Here is a 16,291-nt window from a genome sequence, read left to right on the forward strand (position 1 = left end):
ATCCATTTACTGTAATGAGTTGGAACACTTTCCTTTTTGGGGAGATGTACTTAAATGTGGAAGGCAAGTCCAATAGCTTTGACTTATTTTGAATGTTTTATTGACATTTTTGCTGAGATTGTTCTCTCTGTGGATCAAACTTAGTCATGTCTTAAAGGTGCTACACCATGATCACAGTAGCCCACTTTCAATAGACAGAATGAACAGAACTTCCTTTTTCACTTGCTCTCCACATGCATTATGTTAGGTTTATTGCCGAGCAGGAGAAAATCGCAAGAATAATTTCCTACTGGGGTCTTTTGTTAGCTCTAGTGCTGAGTCATGTGATCTCTTTCCTAAAATGTCATGCTTTTTAAAAAAAAACCAAGAACGTGAACCAGCCTTCTGTTCCCCCCCCCCCCAGTCTTGAACAGTGTTCTTCAGTTAAAGAAAAGCGTTTTGATGTTTTTTTGCCTTGTGAGTTAGCTATTCCTGTTTTGTACAAACAGCTGATATTTTGTGTCTCTGCATTCATCTCAGATCAGCTAAAAGTTTGCTCTGTTCTTTTCTATATTGTGGGACAGTTTTTGTTTATAGCAAAAGTCACAAAAAGAAAATCAGATACGTGCCTGGAACAGGCTTTGATTTTGCTTATCCTGTTTTGGAACTTTTACAACTAGTGGTGATCAACAACGGTGTTGTCTTTGTTTCTCACTGGGTGCATCTCCTAGAATGACTTAAGTTCTGGAAAGTGATTTCAAAGACAAGGATGGGATTGAGCAATACATCAACTTCTCCTCTTTTAAATATGGGCTTGCGATTCACATCCAAAAAGAATTTAATGTTCCAACTCTGAGATTCCTTCAGCATAAGAGAACACGGTAGTTGGTTGTACCCATCATTTCCTTTACATCAGTTATTAGTTATTAACAGATAACATAGGCTGCAATACTACAGCAACAGCCTCTTTTTTTTTATTCTTTCATGGGATATGGGCGTCACTGGCAAGGCCAGCATTAGTTGCCCATCCCTAATTGCCCTTGACAACGGAGTGACTTACCAGGCCATTTCAAAGGGAAGTTGAGAGTCAACCACATTGCTGTGGGTCTGAAATCACGTGGGCCAGAATAGGTAAGGACAGCAGATTTCCTTCCCTAAAGGACATTAATGAACCAGATGGGTTTTAATGATAATCAATAGTCTCAGTAATGGTGCCATGAAACTAGCTTTCAATTCCAGATTTTTTTTTATTATTTGAATTTAAATTTCACCAGCTGCCATGGTGGGATTTGAACCAGTGTCACCAGGGCATTGGCCTGGGCCTCTGGATTGCTAGTTCAGTGGCATTACCACTACACCTCCGTCTCCTCCATTTTATTTATTCTGTGACAGACATGGGTTTTTGACTGAGAACTTTGTTTACTCCTTCCTTCCTTTAAAGGTTCAGCACAACATCGTGGACCGAAGGGCCGGCACTGTGCTGTACTGTTCTATGTTCTATGTTCTCTCGCACTGGCGCACCCACAATCTCGCTCGCGCCTTCCTGCCCAGAGGCCACTTGAGGCCCTTAAGTGGCCTATTAAGGGCCTCTTCCTGCCGCTGCTGGGATCTTACCAGCAGTGGCAGGGGCCTTGGAAAATGAGGCGAAATCCCTGTGGGCCCACGGAGGACCCTATCCCTCCCCCCACCTCACCCCTCCCAGGACCCCCTTCCCCCGGCCCAAACCCTCCCCCCCCCTCCCCCCAGACCGACCCCGGCTGCCCTGCCACACCGACCTCGAGTCCATGGTTCCAACGCTTGGCCTGGGTCCAAGGTCTCTGCAGTACTGGCAGTGGCCACCGTTTCTGGTTGTGCTACTTGTACTGTTGAGCAGCTGGCCCTGTGATTGGCTGGCAGCTCTTGGGGTCAGGATCCCTGTCCCTATTAAATGTTTAAAGGGAAGGGGATCCTGCCTCCCTAAACGTCGACCTCAAAAGACCAGAGGATTGCTCCGGGTGTTAGAAAAAATGCAGAGATGGGTCCGACCCCGGTCTTTTTGGCCCAGCACCAGGAACCCCATATCTTTCGTAAAATACAGTCCCTGGCGTGCTTTCCAAGTTGTTACATAGAGTTAAGACATTCAGGTACTGATAAAGATGCAATGAAAGACAACTAAACTAATTGGATTTGGCATCTGAATTAGAAGGATAGGCTACAGAAACTAGAAATGTTTAAATTGGAGAAGAGCAGGCTAGGTGGCAAACTTAATGATGTATTCAAGTTCCTAAATGGTATTGGCAAGATGAATGTGAATATGTTGAACGTAGTCATAGACTCTACATAAAGATATTCGGGTGGAGGACGGTTGACAAGACAATTTAAATTGAATTACTTTACATCAGAGGTAGTAAATATAGGGAATGGCCTAATAAAGGAGGCAGTGAGACCTGATTGATCTGTAGTTGGAAATTGAAGAAAGAATTAAGTAATACCCATTGAAAAACTTGATGCATGGATGTGAGAAGCTTTGTAATTCATTCATGGATTGTGGGCGTCGCTGGCAAGGCCAGCATTTATTGTCCATACCTAATTTTCCCTTGAAGGTTGGGATGAGTGGCCAGTTTAAACCGCTGCAGCCCATGTGGTGCAGATACTCCCGACAATGCTGTTAGGTATGGAGTTCCAGAATTTTGACCCAGCCACAATATGTTTCCAAGTCAGGATGGTGTGCAACTTGGAGGGGAGCTTGCAGGTGTTGGTGTTCCCATTTAGAATATAACGTAAGAAATAGGAGCAGGAGTAGGCCATTTGGCCCTCAAGCCTCCCCGCCATTCAATAAGATCATGGCTGATCTGCCCCAGACCTCAACTCTTCTTTCGTGCTAGCTTCTCATAACCCTCAACTCCCCAATATTTCAAAAATCTGTCGACCTCCTCTTTAAATATTTTCAGTGATATAGCCTCCACAACTTTCTGGGGTAGAGAATTCCAGACATTCACTGCCCTCAGAAGAAATTCCTTCACATCTCTCTTTTAAATGAGAGTTCCCATATTCTGTGACTCTGTCCCCAAGTTCAAGATTCCCCCACTAATGGAAACATCTTAACATCTACCCTGTCAAGCGCCCTCACAATCTTGTACGTTTCAATAAGATCACCCTTCATTCTTTGCAACTAATGAATAAAGGCCTAACCTGTTTAGCCGTTCTTGATAAGTCAACCCCTTCATCCCAGGAATTAGCCTAGTGAATCTCTTTTGAACTGCCTCCAATGCCAATATATCCTTTCTTAAATACGGGGACCAAAACTGTACACAGTACTTCAGGTGCTGCCTCACCAACACCCTGTCTGTACAGTTGTAACAAGACTTCACTATTTTTAAACTCCAACCCCCTAGCAATAAAGGCTAAAATTCCATTTGCCGCCTTAATTACTTGATGCACCTGCATGTTAACTTTTTGTGTTTCATGCACAAGAACACCCAGATCCCTCTTGCACTTTTTTTGAAGTCTCTCTCCATTTAAATAATAGTCTGCCTTTTGATCCTACCAAAGTGCATGCCCTTTCCTACATTAAACTCCATCTGCCAAGTTTTTGCCCACTCACTCATTCTATCTATATCCCCTTGCAGATTCCTTATGTCCTCATCACAACATGCCCTCTCACCTATTTTTGTATCGTCAACAAATTTGGATATTTTACACTCTGCCCCCTCCTCCAAGTCATTAGTATAGATAGTAAATAATTGAGGCCCTAAGACAGATCCTTGTGGCACTCCACTAGTTATGTCTTTCCAACCTGAAAAAGACCCATTAATCCCGACACTCTGTCTTCTGTGAGTTAACCAATCTTCAATCCATGCTAATACATTACCTCCAATACCGTGAGCTCCACTGTTGTGCAATAATCTTTTGTGGCACCTTATCGAATGCCTTCTGGAAATCCAAATACACGACATCTACCAGTTCCCCTTTATCAACTCTGCTATTTATATCCTCCAAAGAGCTCAAGCAAATTTGTCAAATGTGATTTCCCTTTCACAAAACCACATTGACTGATTGCGTTAAGCTTTTCAAATGTCCTGCTGTTTCTTTCTTAATAATGGACTCTAGCATTTTCCCAATTACCGATGTTAGGCTGACTGGCCTATAGTTTCCTGCTTTTTGTCTCCCTTCCTTCTTGAACAGGGGAGTCACATTAGCGGTTTTCCAATCCGCTGGGACCCTCCCGGAATCCAGTGGATTCTGGAATATTTTGATCAATGCCTCCACTATCTCTGCAGCCGCTTCCTTTAAAACCCTTGGATGTAGACCATCAGGTCCTGGCGACTTGCCTGCCTTTAGTCCCATTAGTTTGTCAAATACGTTGTCCCGTGTAATAGAGACTGTTACAAGATCTTTCCTCCCATTAGCTCCTTATCTGATATCTGTGGGATGTTTACAGTGTCCTCCAACGTTTACCTACATTGAATACATTTTTATTGGATGTGCTGCATTTAATTGGTAGCAGATCCTGGGAGACTTGTCTTTCTGGACTGACTCTTATGTTTTCAGCTGATGTGCTATGATGCAGATATGGTGGGGGTTCAGTGACTGAAACTCAGGACTACTTTGTTGTTTTAATCGGTTTATTTTAGTAGTTCAAACCTAATTACAAGTTTTAATAAAAATTTAGATTTAAATATTTTTAATTGCCTATCAATGCATATTTTCCCCTTGGTATGACTTTTTGGAGAGCTCTTTGAAGAAATTGGAACAGGCACAAATGGCTGAATGGCCTTCTATGATTCTTCCTCTCGCCACTTGAACTTGAATTTTACTCTCCAATAAATGTATTCTACATTTCCTTCCTTCTTTAATTGGTGTAAAGTTAAATTGTTTACTTCTGCATCCTTACTCCTCCTATAGCAATTTTCTACAGTGCATGTCATGAAAAAAACATTGCTGTGTTCCTCATGGAGATTTTCCTTTAGTACAGTAATAAATTTAAAAAGCTAATAAAATGCAAAATTTTAACTTCCAAATATACTACTTATACCACCTGTAATTGATATAAATATAACTTAACAGTGAATGATGTGGGTATTTCAAATTAGAATTGGAACAGAATTGTTCAGGTTTTCAGAACTTTTTGGCACGTGTGAAAAGTCAAATGTAACAATAAAAAGCTGGAATTATGTCATGAGTGGCAATTTAAATTAAAATGTTTTGTGGATTTAGTCATTACATTAGTCAAGAATGAAAGGTATTCCTTGTTCCAATCACAACACATTTTCATTTAGACAAGGATTGTCCCTGGAAAAAGCCAGAATTGGCTGTTGGCAATCTATTTTTAAATATGAATCAAATGAAGTAATGCAGCTTTAAATTACATCTGAGCTAAATTTATCTATCAATCTGAAAAAGATCAAAAAAAGTCTATTTTAGAGCACAGGAGTTAATATTATGTATATATAAGCTTCATAACATGGATTTCTACACCTCTCCAGGAACAGAGCTATTTATATGAATAAGGCTACTTTTCATTTTAGATTGATGAGCCTCAATAGCTAAAGAATCAAACTGCCTTACAACAAAGCAGTAAAATATTTTTATATTTAAACATCACCACTTCTTTGGCCTCCTTATCTTGAGAGACAATGGGTAAGCGCCTGGAGGTGGTCAGTGGTTTGTGAAGCAGCGCCTGGAGTGGCTATAAAGGCCAATTCTAGAATGACAGGCTCTTCCACAGGTGCTGCAGAAAAATTTGTTTGTCGGGGCTGTTACACAGTTGGCTCTCCCCTTGTGCTTTAGTCTTTTTTTCCTGCCAATTGCTAAGTCTCTTCGACTCGCCACACTTTAGCCCCGCCTTTATGGCTGCCTGCCAGCTCTGGCGAACGCTGGCAACTGACTCCCACGACTTGTGATCAATGTCACAGGACTTCATGTCGCGTTTGCAGACGTCTTTAAAGCGGAGACATGGACGGCCAGTGGGTCTGATACCAGTGGCGAGCTCGCTGTACAATGTGTCTTTGGGGATCCTGCCATCTTCCATGCGGCTCACGTGGCCAAGCCATCTCAAGCACCGCTGACTCAGTAGTGTGTATAAGCTGGGGATGTTGGCCGCCTCGAGGACTTCTGTGTTGGAGATACGGTCCTGCCACCTGATGCCTAGGATTCTCCGGAGGCAGCGAAGATGGAATGAATTGAGACGTCGCTCTTGGCTGACATACGTTGTCCAGGCCTCGCTGCCATAGAGCAAGGTACTGAGGACACAGGCTTGATACACTCGGACTTTTGTGTTCCGTGTCGGTGCGCCATTTTCCCACACTCTCTTGGCCAATCTGGACAAAGCAGTGGAAGCCTTTCCCATGCGCTTGTTGATTTCTGCATCGAGAGACAGGTTACTGATGATAGTTGAGCCTAGGTAGGTGAACTCTTGAATCACTTCCAGAGCGTGGTCGCCAATATTGATGGATGGAGCATTTCTGACGTCCTGTCCCATGATGTTCGTTTTGTTGAGGCTGATGGTTAGGCCAAATTCATTGCAGGCAGCCGCAAACCTGTCTGAGACTCTGCAGGCACTCTTCAGTGTGAGATGTTAAAGCAGCATCGTCAGCAAAGAGGCGTTCCCTAATGAGGACTTTCCGTACTTTGGACTTCGCTCTTAGACGGGCAAGGTTGAACAACCTGCCCCCTGATCTTGTCTGGAGGAAAATTCCTTCTTCAGAAGACTTGAACGCATGTGAAAGCAGCAGGGAGAAGAAAATCCCAAAAAGTGTAGGTGCGAGAACACAGCCCTGTTTCACGCCACTCAGGATAGGAAAGGGGTCTGATGAGGTGCCGCCATGTTGAATTGTGCCTTTCATATTGTCATGGAATGAGGTGATGATACTTAGTAGCTTTGGTGGACATCCAATCTTTTCTAGTAGTCTGAAGAGACCACGTCTGCTGACGAGGTCAAAGGCTTTGGTGAGATCAATGAAAGCAATGTAGAGGGGCATCTGTTGTTCGCGGCATTTCTCCTGTATCTGACGAAGGGAGAACAGCATGTCAACGGTCGATCTCTCTGCACGAAAGCCACACTGTGCCTCAGGATAGACGTGCTCGGCCAGCTTCTGGAGCCTGTTTAAAGCGACTCGAGCAAAGACTTTTCCCCACTATGCTGAGCAGGGGGATTCCACGGTAGTTGTTGCAGTCACCGCGGTCACCTTTGTTTTTATAGAGGGTGATGATATTGGCATCGCGCATGTCCTGAGGTACTGCTTCCCTCGTCCCAGCACAGGCAAAGCAGTTCATGTAGTGCTGAGAGTATAGCAGGCTTGGCATTCTTGATTATTTCAGGGGTAATGCTGTCCTTCCCAGGGGCTTTTCCGCTGGCTAGAGAATCAATGGCATCACTGAGTTCCGATTTTGTAGGCTGTATGTCCAGCTCATCCATGACTGGTAGAGGCTGGGCTGCATTGAGGGCAGTCTCAGTGACAACATTCTCCCTGGAGTACAGTTCTAGGTAGTGCTCAGCCCAGCAGTCCATTTGTTTGCATTGGTCAGTGATTATGTCCCCTGATTTAGATTTGAGGGAGGCGATCTTCTTGATGGTTGGCCCAAAAGCTCTCTTAATGCCATCATACATTCCTCTGATGTTTCCGGTGTCTGAGGCCAGCTGAATATGACTGCATAGGTGTTGCCAGTAGTCATTTGCGCAGCGCCTGGCTGTTCTTTGTGCAGTGCTTCTGGCTGCTTTAAGTCCTACGGATGTTAACTCGCTGGGGGCTTTCTTGTAGTTCAACAGTGCAATGCGCTTAGCGGCTATGACAGGTTCCAGCTCTTCATTATGAGATTGAAACCAGTCTGCATTTCTCCGCACTTTTGCCGTAGGTGGTCAAAGCTGACTCATAGATGGCATCTCTGATGTGGGCCCACTTGGTCTCAGCATCCCCTGTGGGAGTGTTTTGAAGGGCTGTTACAAGTGAATTTAGAAATTTTTGTAACAGCTGTGGATGAGAAATTCTGCTCGTGTTGATGCACGGGTGGCCCTTCTGCTTGGAATGATGCAACTTCTTTGGTCTGAGTCTAACCTTGCTGCACACCACGGAGTGGTCGGTGTCGCAGTCCGCACTGTGAAAGCTGCGTGTGATTTGAACACTGTTTAAGGAAGCTCGCCTTGTGATGATGAGGGCTAGCTGGTGCCAACGACGCGATCTTGGGTGCCTCCATGAAACCTGGTGACCGGGTTTAGTGTGAAAGAACGAGTTGGTGATGCAGAGGTTATGATAGGTACACAACTCAAGCAGTCTCTGTCCGTTCTCATTCATCGTTCCAACGCCATAGCGCCCAAGGCAGGAGGGCTATGAGTCATGGTCGGCCCCAACCCTGGCATTAAAGTCCCCCAGCAGGAACAGGTTTTCGGTGTTGGGGATGCTGCTAATGTTATGGAGTTCCTCGTAGAACTGGTCTTTAGCATCAAGTGGGGAGCAGAGTGTTGGAGCATAGATGCTGAGTAGGTGTACTGGACCAGAGGTGGTGAGCAGTCGGATGGACAGTATGCGTTCTGAGCCATTTGAGGGAGGCTCTATCATGCTGAGCACGGAGTTTCTGATGGCGAAGCCCACTCCATGCTATCTTGGTTCTTCAGGATCCCTGCCCTGCCAGAAGAAGGTGTAGTCTTGCTCTGCTAGAGATCCACTCGCGGGGAGGCGTGTCTCCTGAAGTGCTGCAATGTCTACATTGAGTCTACTGAGCTCGTTGTTAATGATGGCGGTCTTCCGAGAATCGTTGATTTGTGTCAGGTCTTCCGACAGGCCAGGACACACAGTTCTGACGTTCCAGCTTGCAAAGCGAAGGGCTGGTACCTTCTTTCCTTTTTTCATGTTTGGTGCGGTGTATCAGTCCACCTTTCGGGCAATGACCCTGAGCTCGAAGCACCCATTGAAGCAGGTGGACTGTGGTGGGACAGAACCTTACTGACCGGGGGCTGCCCAGTTTGAGGCAGGCGGTAGCTGTCCAGTGAGGTGCGATGACCTCTCCCACCAACGAGGCAACCCGTGGCGCCCAATCTCTACGCCAATTTAGCTGGACTTATAACCTGTAACTGCTGCCTTCCATGTTGTTTCAGTCGCTGTGAGGCAACTATGGAGTGACCTCTCCATGGCACATGCCTGGGCGAATGTATGGAGGTTGAGAGTTGCCCAATCGTCAAAACCCCCCTCTCGGCCTTTCTGGTGGGGTCCAAAGGAGTGCAGAGCACAACGTTTGGCACTGGTATGGCTGCAGGAACAGCCGGAAACATGCCAAAGGTGACACATGACCGCCTACGGGGTTCCACTCCGGATTTTCTGTTGGGGTTTACTCCCTTAGCCTTGGTCTCTCCCGAGATGCCCACAAGGCAGTGGGGTTGTTCGGGCCCCTACACAGGTGTAGGATGATGCCAGTGGGAGGAGGGGGAGCTGGGAAGGGGGCTGTAAGGGGGTAGGAGGGGGTGCAGGGGGGAGATGGTTCGAGGTGGGGGCTGGGAAGGGGTTGTGTGGGGGGCTGAGCTGAGAGAGTGGTGCTGGGAGGGGGAGGAAAGGGGGTGCAGGTAATAACCCATTTCCTCAGTTCCCACCATCGACGCCTGGAAATCTCGTCCGCGTCCTTCGGGAGGTGAGCGACATCCTCGGGCGCCGGTACCAGCATTGCCGACAGTGCGCTGCAGATGCTCTCTCAGCCATTTCCCGCGGGCGCTTTGAAGTTGCGGCCGAGAAGCCGTTCGTGGCTTTTTGGGTGTTCGGGGCACCTTTTTGCAAGGCTTCCCTCGGGTCCCGCTGCTCCTCCTTCTGTTCAATGGACTTACCGCACGCCGTGGCCGCGGACACTCTGGACGGTGAAGACAGCAGGATCGGAGATCAAAGTATCACCAGCTGTACTTTTCAGTTTCGTCCGGACTGCGATCAATTTCATTGTGAAAACCAAGAGCAGGCATAGCTGGGGGAGGGCAGTGGGCCCAGGTAACATAAACTAGCTGTTAGCTTGTAGTTAGGGCTAAAATGAACTGATTCAAGAGCCAGGGGAGTTTAAACAGTTTAAGAGGGTAGATTGGGGGAGAAAACACTAAGAATGGGAGCAGATGGCCATGGATAGAGTTGAACAGCAAGGAAGCTTCCTGGGGAGCTTACAGCCCAGGAGCCATCTTGCATCTAGTAACATCACTTATTGCCTCTGTTTTTAGTAGTAATTGCCAATTCATTGCACCAATTCTGCTAATAACTCAACATTAAAGTAGCTGTTCAAAAATGTTGCTCTTTTGCTCCTTTGCCAGGTGACTTGATGCTCCTTCATTAGGGCTGCCAAACTAATTGAATTGAGTATGAGTTGTGGCTGCATGCTCCTATCCATTACACCCTGACCTGAATTGCTTGGTGCAGTACTGCACTATATTTGATTTTACGCAATATGGTATCTTACATTGCACCTGATCTCAAACTGCTGTGCCAGCTATTTGAGAGTATGCTGTCTTAAAATTAAACGCCAGTGGGTAGTGATGGTCAGGAGTGTTAATGTTGCTTTATTTTTCACCCTCCCTTGCTTGGGAATGTTGAGATCCATTCTGTTACCCCTGCCACTACCCAGTCTGACGTCAGTTTACAGAACATGAATCAGAGATGGTACTTGTATTTTTATCATTCCTCTTTTTTTGAACCCTCTTGTTCCTGACTGAAGTATGGATTCAGTTTAAATTGAGGATGTCCTACTTAATAGATTTGGTTTAGAGTTTAGGCATTGTCCAGCCTTACCTAAGCATGACAACGTAATACTGTTAGTCTTTTTTTTTATAGAACTGTTTCACTTTTTAAACTATTAGAGCAGTTCTTATAAGCAAGTTTTGCACCCAACATTTTAGAACCTGTATCCCTGCACAATTGTAATCTGAAATATTGATAACTGTCCGACTCGCCGTTAGCTATGTACTGGATTTACCTTGGCTTGAGTGCTGCAATGCCACTTATTTCACAAATGGCAGGATATTAAACTAAGGGCAGCATTTAGTTCAAGCTAAAACTTTTGGAAGTATTTACTTCCAAATTAAACGTAAGTTGAACCTGAAAAGAAATTTGTAAGATGGTGCAATAAAACCCAAAGCTCACCCTGAGCTGATATAATTTCCAAGGACTTATGTATTTTTCTGTTTTGAACAAAGTCCATAATGATCCACTGCAACTGCAGTTACCTTTTGATTCTCTCCAACATATTCTTTCTATTTTGAGAACTTCCCCCAACTGAGCAACGGTTAGAAGCATTGCAGTATGTTTAGTGCCCTGTTTGAACTATGCAATCTATTTACAGTTGAATGAGCAAATAGCATTTTGTAACATCACATCAAGAAATTCAAATAAGAGTATATATGACCATATTTAACTATGTATGTAAATTGAGCTCCGAGATAAATGTGATCTAATTAACACATTTCAAGATAGCGCTACCTATAAAATTATGGGGGTAATCTTAACCCCAAAAACTGTTGGGTTTGACTCGGGTGTGAGCTTAAAATGTTAAAAATCTGAAACGGTAGCCCATCTTACCCTGAACCTGCCTACTTCCGGTTTTAACGGAGCCGGGTGACCAATCCACAATTGGGAAGCGGGTTGGCTGTTGAAACCCTTTAAGGAGTTTACATGTTCCAAGTTTAGTGTTTTTATTTTTAATCCATATCAGCCAGATTTCCCAAGCCTCTGGAAACCCAGCAGGCAAAAGGAGGTGAGAAGGGCTGGATCCATCAAGTAAATGCCATTATAGCACAGCTTGTGGGCCAGGGCGAGCAGGAGTGTTTCCCTTTGATTCTGTCCAGTGTGGAGGTGAGTGAGTTCACTGTAAACTCCCTCACCTCTATGATCTCACTCCAATCCCACCCCCTCCCCAACCTTCACCAATCCCCTCCGTCAATGACACCTGATCTCCCTTACAATCTGACACCCACGCCCACACAATTTCTACCCTTAGCAACCACAAAACTGATCTGATCCTAGGCTGTGACCTTTTCTGGAGAACTTCCTCACCTGACAGGCAGCCAAGCCTCTCGGTCAGGCTGGCTTCTCTGCAGGGAATTTTTTTTTTTTAAGTACCTGACCATAACTCCTTCTGACCCCTCCCCTGAAATCCTGACCCAGTGAAAATCAGGGCCTTTCTCTGTTCACAATATCACTGAAGATTAAAAAACAAATGCTTGCTCCCTGGAAGAGTAAAGCATGGAACAAAATTGTGGCACAAAAATTGTATCTCCCTTCAAAACATTGAGAGTCGTCAATCTGATTTTTGATACTACGATTCCATTTTTCTTTGCTGGTTATATTCAGCATTTAACACCCTAGTGTGGCTGAGCGCAGTATTAAGTAGAATTTTGCAGTGCAGAAAGGCTAAACTTCGCTGGTGTTTATGCTCCACACAAGCCTCCTCTCACCTTGCTTTACCTCACTTCTCACCATTTTACCATATCCTTCTATTTTCTATCTCTCACACTTATCTAGCTTCCCCTTAAATGGATCTATGCTATATGCTTCAACCAGCAGCAGCAAGTTCCATGTACTAACCACTTTCTGACCAAAGAGGTTTCTTCAGAATTCCTTATTGGATTTATTCATGACTACATTATATTTATGTCCCCCAAGTTTATCCTATCCTGCCCCCTTCTTAATTTTGAAGACCTGTATCAGGTCCCCCCTCAGTCCTCTCTTTACTGGAGAAAAACCCCCCACCCATGTTCAGTTGTTCCTGATAGTTGTATCCTCTGAGTTCTGGTATTGTATATAAATCCTTTTTGCAATTTTGTTCAGGACTTCCGTGTCATTTTTGTAATATGGAGACCAATACTGTGTAGAGTACTCTTAAGTGTGGTCTAACCAAGGTTCTGTATAAGTTTAACATAATTTCTGTACTTTTGAATTCTATTCCTCAAGAAATGAACTTTTGTTTACATTTTTATGGCTTTTCTAACCTGTGTTGCTAGTTTTAATGATTTTTGCACCCTTTGTGCCTCTACTCCATTTAGAGTACGAATTAGGAGCAGGAGTAGGCCACTCGACCTCTGGAGCCTGCTCTGCCATTCAATAAGTTCATGGCTGAACTGATCACTCCATATTTTCATCTACCCCTGATAACCTTCCAGCTCCTTGCTTATCAAGAATCTATCTACCTCTGCCTTAAAAATATTCAAAGACTCTGCTTCCACCACCTTTTTAAGGAAGAGAATTTCAAAGACTCACGACCCTCTGAGAGATTAGGAAATTTTTTTCTCTGTCTTAAATGGTCAGCCCCTTATTTTTAAAGTAGAATCTTATTTTCCAAGGAGTAAGTGGCCTCCTTACTCCTCCTACCTCAATTATCTAATTTGAAATAAATTTGTCATTTATGTGCATGTTCTGCAAGTTGCCACATCGCGCCTTAGGGACGACCTCAAAACAGTGTTACTAAAGTTATCAGTGGAGTTTCATTTTCCTCAATTATAATGGTTATGTCTTTCAGATATTAGTATTCAGGGGAAATAATTGTACTTTTGAAATTACCCTTGGCAAATACACAGTGGTGAAACTGGCTTGGTATAAAATTTCTGTGGAAGCTTAAATGTTTTCAAAGCAATTGTATTTGCTTCAGCCAAAAACTCAATCCTCTTGTTAATTTCTAAAGTATTTCCTTAGCATTGCTTTTTAAATTTTCTGATCAGTTTTTTTTCTTGTAATCTTGTAATTTCCCAGTGCATTGGAAAATGTTTCATGCAACAGTACACAAGGATAACTTCAAGATTTGGTATATCTCTGGCAACAACTTGGGATATCCTTATCTTTGTATAAGTATTTTGTACCTTTTGATTAAGTGCAAGACAAGAAAACAGTAAAAAAAAAAAAATCAAATCTTTTCTATGATGGCTCTGTTTCTAAGTGGGCAAAGCTGTTCAAGTGCTAGAAGCTGAGTTAACTTCATAGTCATGAGAAACTAATGGATAAAGACAGCTACTTTTGTTGACAAACAATCCTTGACTAATTTTGTGTTTGTCACAAGCTGAAAACTAGGTCTAAATTTTTTGTTAAGGCTATAACTAACATAATACCAAAATTTTAAAGTTAAAACTACAAAATTATTTCTATGATTACAACACTAGCCAGTTGTTCACAGCTTTTGGAAGAGGTGCCGGAAATCGAAATAAAGTTTGTTGAAATTCAAGCGCCACTGTCCTCAATATTCTTATGGATTTGAGTTTTGAGAAGGTTGAAAACAAAAGCTAAATTGAGAGAAATATCCAAGACTGAAAGTAAAATACTAGATTAAGTTTAGTGGAACTAAATTCCATATGAAGTTTATAATGCCAGAACTCGTGATGGAAATAGGGGAACAAGATGAAAGTTAGACTATAGCACTAGACACGACCAGTCTCAAATAGAACCCTGGCCATAAGAAGGTGGAATGGGGTTCATCAGACTGTTCATCTAAGTGGTTTGGGGCTAAAATAGCATTTTACTCTATTTGAGATGAAGAAAATTTCTGTACTTCAATGAAGTACACAAAATGAACTCAAAAGTAAAAATGGCGTAGTTTTTCATTTGCAAGAAAATGCTGTACTAACCATTATGGACATGTTACTGATTGTCTATAAATGTAGATACTTATACATTTTTGAAGGCCCTACTTCTACCTGTATCAATGACATTCCACAGCAAACCTATTGGAGTTCTGTAGTTTGCAGTTTTTTTTTTGGTGAAAACTACCAATTACATCAATTGACCCTTTAAGTTGTTCACATTCAGTTGTGAACAAAACCAGACCTCAGTTTGGCAGCTTCAGGGATAGTGTAGTGTGTATTTTCCAGAATAAATTGGAACGATACTCTGTTTAAAGAGCACAATGCTTTATTTAAACTATTAATTTGATAACTTAGATAAAGTTGGTTAGAACAGTCTTGTGTTTGAACATTATACTACTGAGAACTGTAAAAATTAGTGTAACCGATTTATTTGTCAAAGCTATGATTAACTTTGTCTTCGTCTTGATAGCACAGCTTGTATAATGTGAAAGCTAAAACATTTTATTAATTTCACATTGGAACAGACCTGCCACAAACTTCGATCCCTGATCACTGACTCAATTCCCTTACCTTACTTCAACCCATCCATTGCTAAACATGTTCTTATATGCCTTCACCACTTGTAAACTCAATTACTCTAATACTTCCTTAGTCAGCCTCCCAATCTCCATACTCCGTGCACCTAGTGGTGCTTGGTTCCTATTTCTACAACGAAACCACTTGCCCATTATGTTGTTTGCTCTGACCTACATTAGCTCCCGGCTCAGCTGAAATTTAAAATTCCTAAACAAATACTTTGTGTCCATCTTCACGGAGGAAGATAAAATTTCCCAGAAATACTAGGGAACCAAGGGCTTGTAAAAATGAGGAACTGAAAGAAATTGATATCAATAAAGAGAGTACTCAAAACAATTAATTGGATTGAAAGTTGATAAATCCCCTGGACCAGATGGGTTACATCCAAGAGTATTGAAGGAGGTGGCTATAGAGATAGTGGATGCATTGGTGGGTTATCTTTCAAAATTATGTAGATTCTGGAAGGATTCCTGCAAACTGGAAAGTAGCAAGTGTAACCCCAACAATTTAAGAAGGGAGCGAGAGAGAAAACAGAGTGCTACAGGCCTGTTAGTTTAATGTCAGTAGTAGGGAAAATGTTTGAATCTATTATAAAGGATTTGATAACTGGACACTTAGAAAATATGATTGGGCAGAATCACCATGGATTTATGAAAGGGAAATAATGTTTGAAAAGTCTGTTGGAGTTTTTTGAGGATGTTACTTGCAGCATTGATGGAGAACCAGTGGATGTGGTGTATTTGGATTTTCAGAAGGCTTTTGATGAGGTCCCACACAGGAGGTTAGTAAACAAAATTGGAGCACATGGGATTGGGGGTAATATACTGGTAAGGATTGAGAATTGGTTAACAGACAGAAAGCAGAGAGTAGGAATAAACAGGTCATTCTCAGGATGGCAGGCTGTTACCAGAGGGGTATTGCAAGGATCAGTGCTTGGGCCACAGCTGTTCACAATCTATATAATTGATTTGGATGTGAAGACCAAAAGTAATGTTTCCAAGTTTGCTAATGACACAAAGCTAGGTTGGAATTTGAGGAGGATGCAAGGAGGCTTCAAGGGGATTTGGACAGGCTAAGTGAATGGGCAAGAATGTGGCAGATGGAATGTAATGTGAATGAGTGTGAACGGATCCACTTTGGTAGAAAAAACAAAGGCAGAGTATTTCTTAAATGGTGAGAGATTAGAAAGTGTTGATGTCCAAAGGCACCTGGGTGTCCTTGTTTGAGTCACTA

At 43.1% G+C, this 16,291-nt stretch overlaps 1 protein-coding gene across 1 annotated transcript in view; it reads left to right on the forward strand.

The window, feature by feature from the left end:
* daam1a (dishevelled associated activator of morphogenesis 1a) overlaps window positions 1-16,291 on the forward strand; it is a 182,130-nt gene that overhangs the window by 95,929 nt on the left and 69,910 nt on the right. The gene's annotated exons all lie outside the window — the stretch shown is intronic.

Source organism: Heterodontus francisci, chromosome 9, assembly GCF_036365525.1.
Source record: "Heterodontus francisci isolate sHetFra1 chromosome 9, sHetFra1.hap1, whole genome shotgun sequence".
NCBI classification, from domain to species: domain Eukaryota; kingdom Metazoa; phylum Chordata; class Chondrichthyes; order Heterodontiformes; family Heterodontidae; genus Heterodontus; species Heterodontus francisci.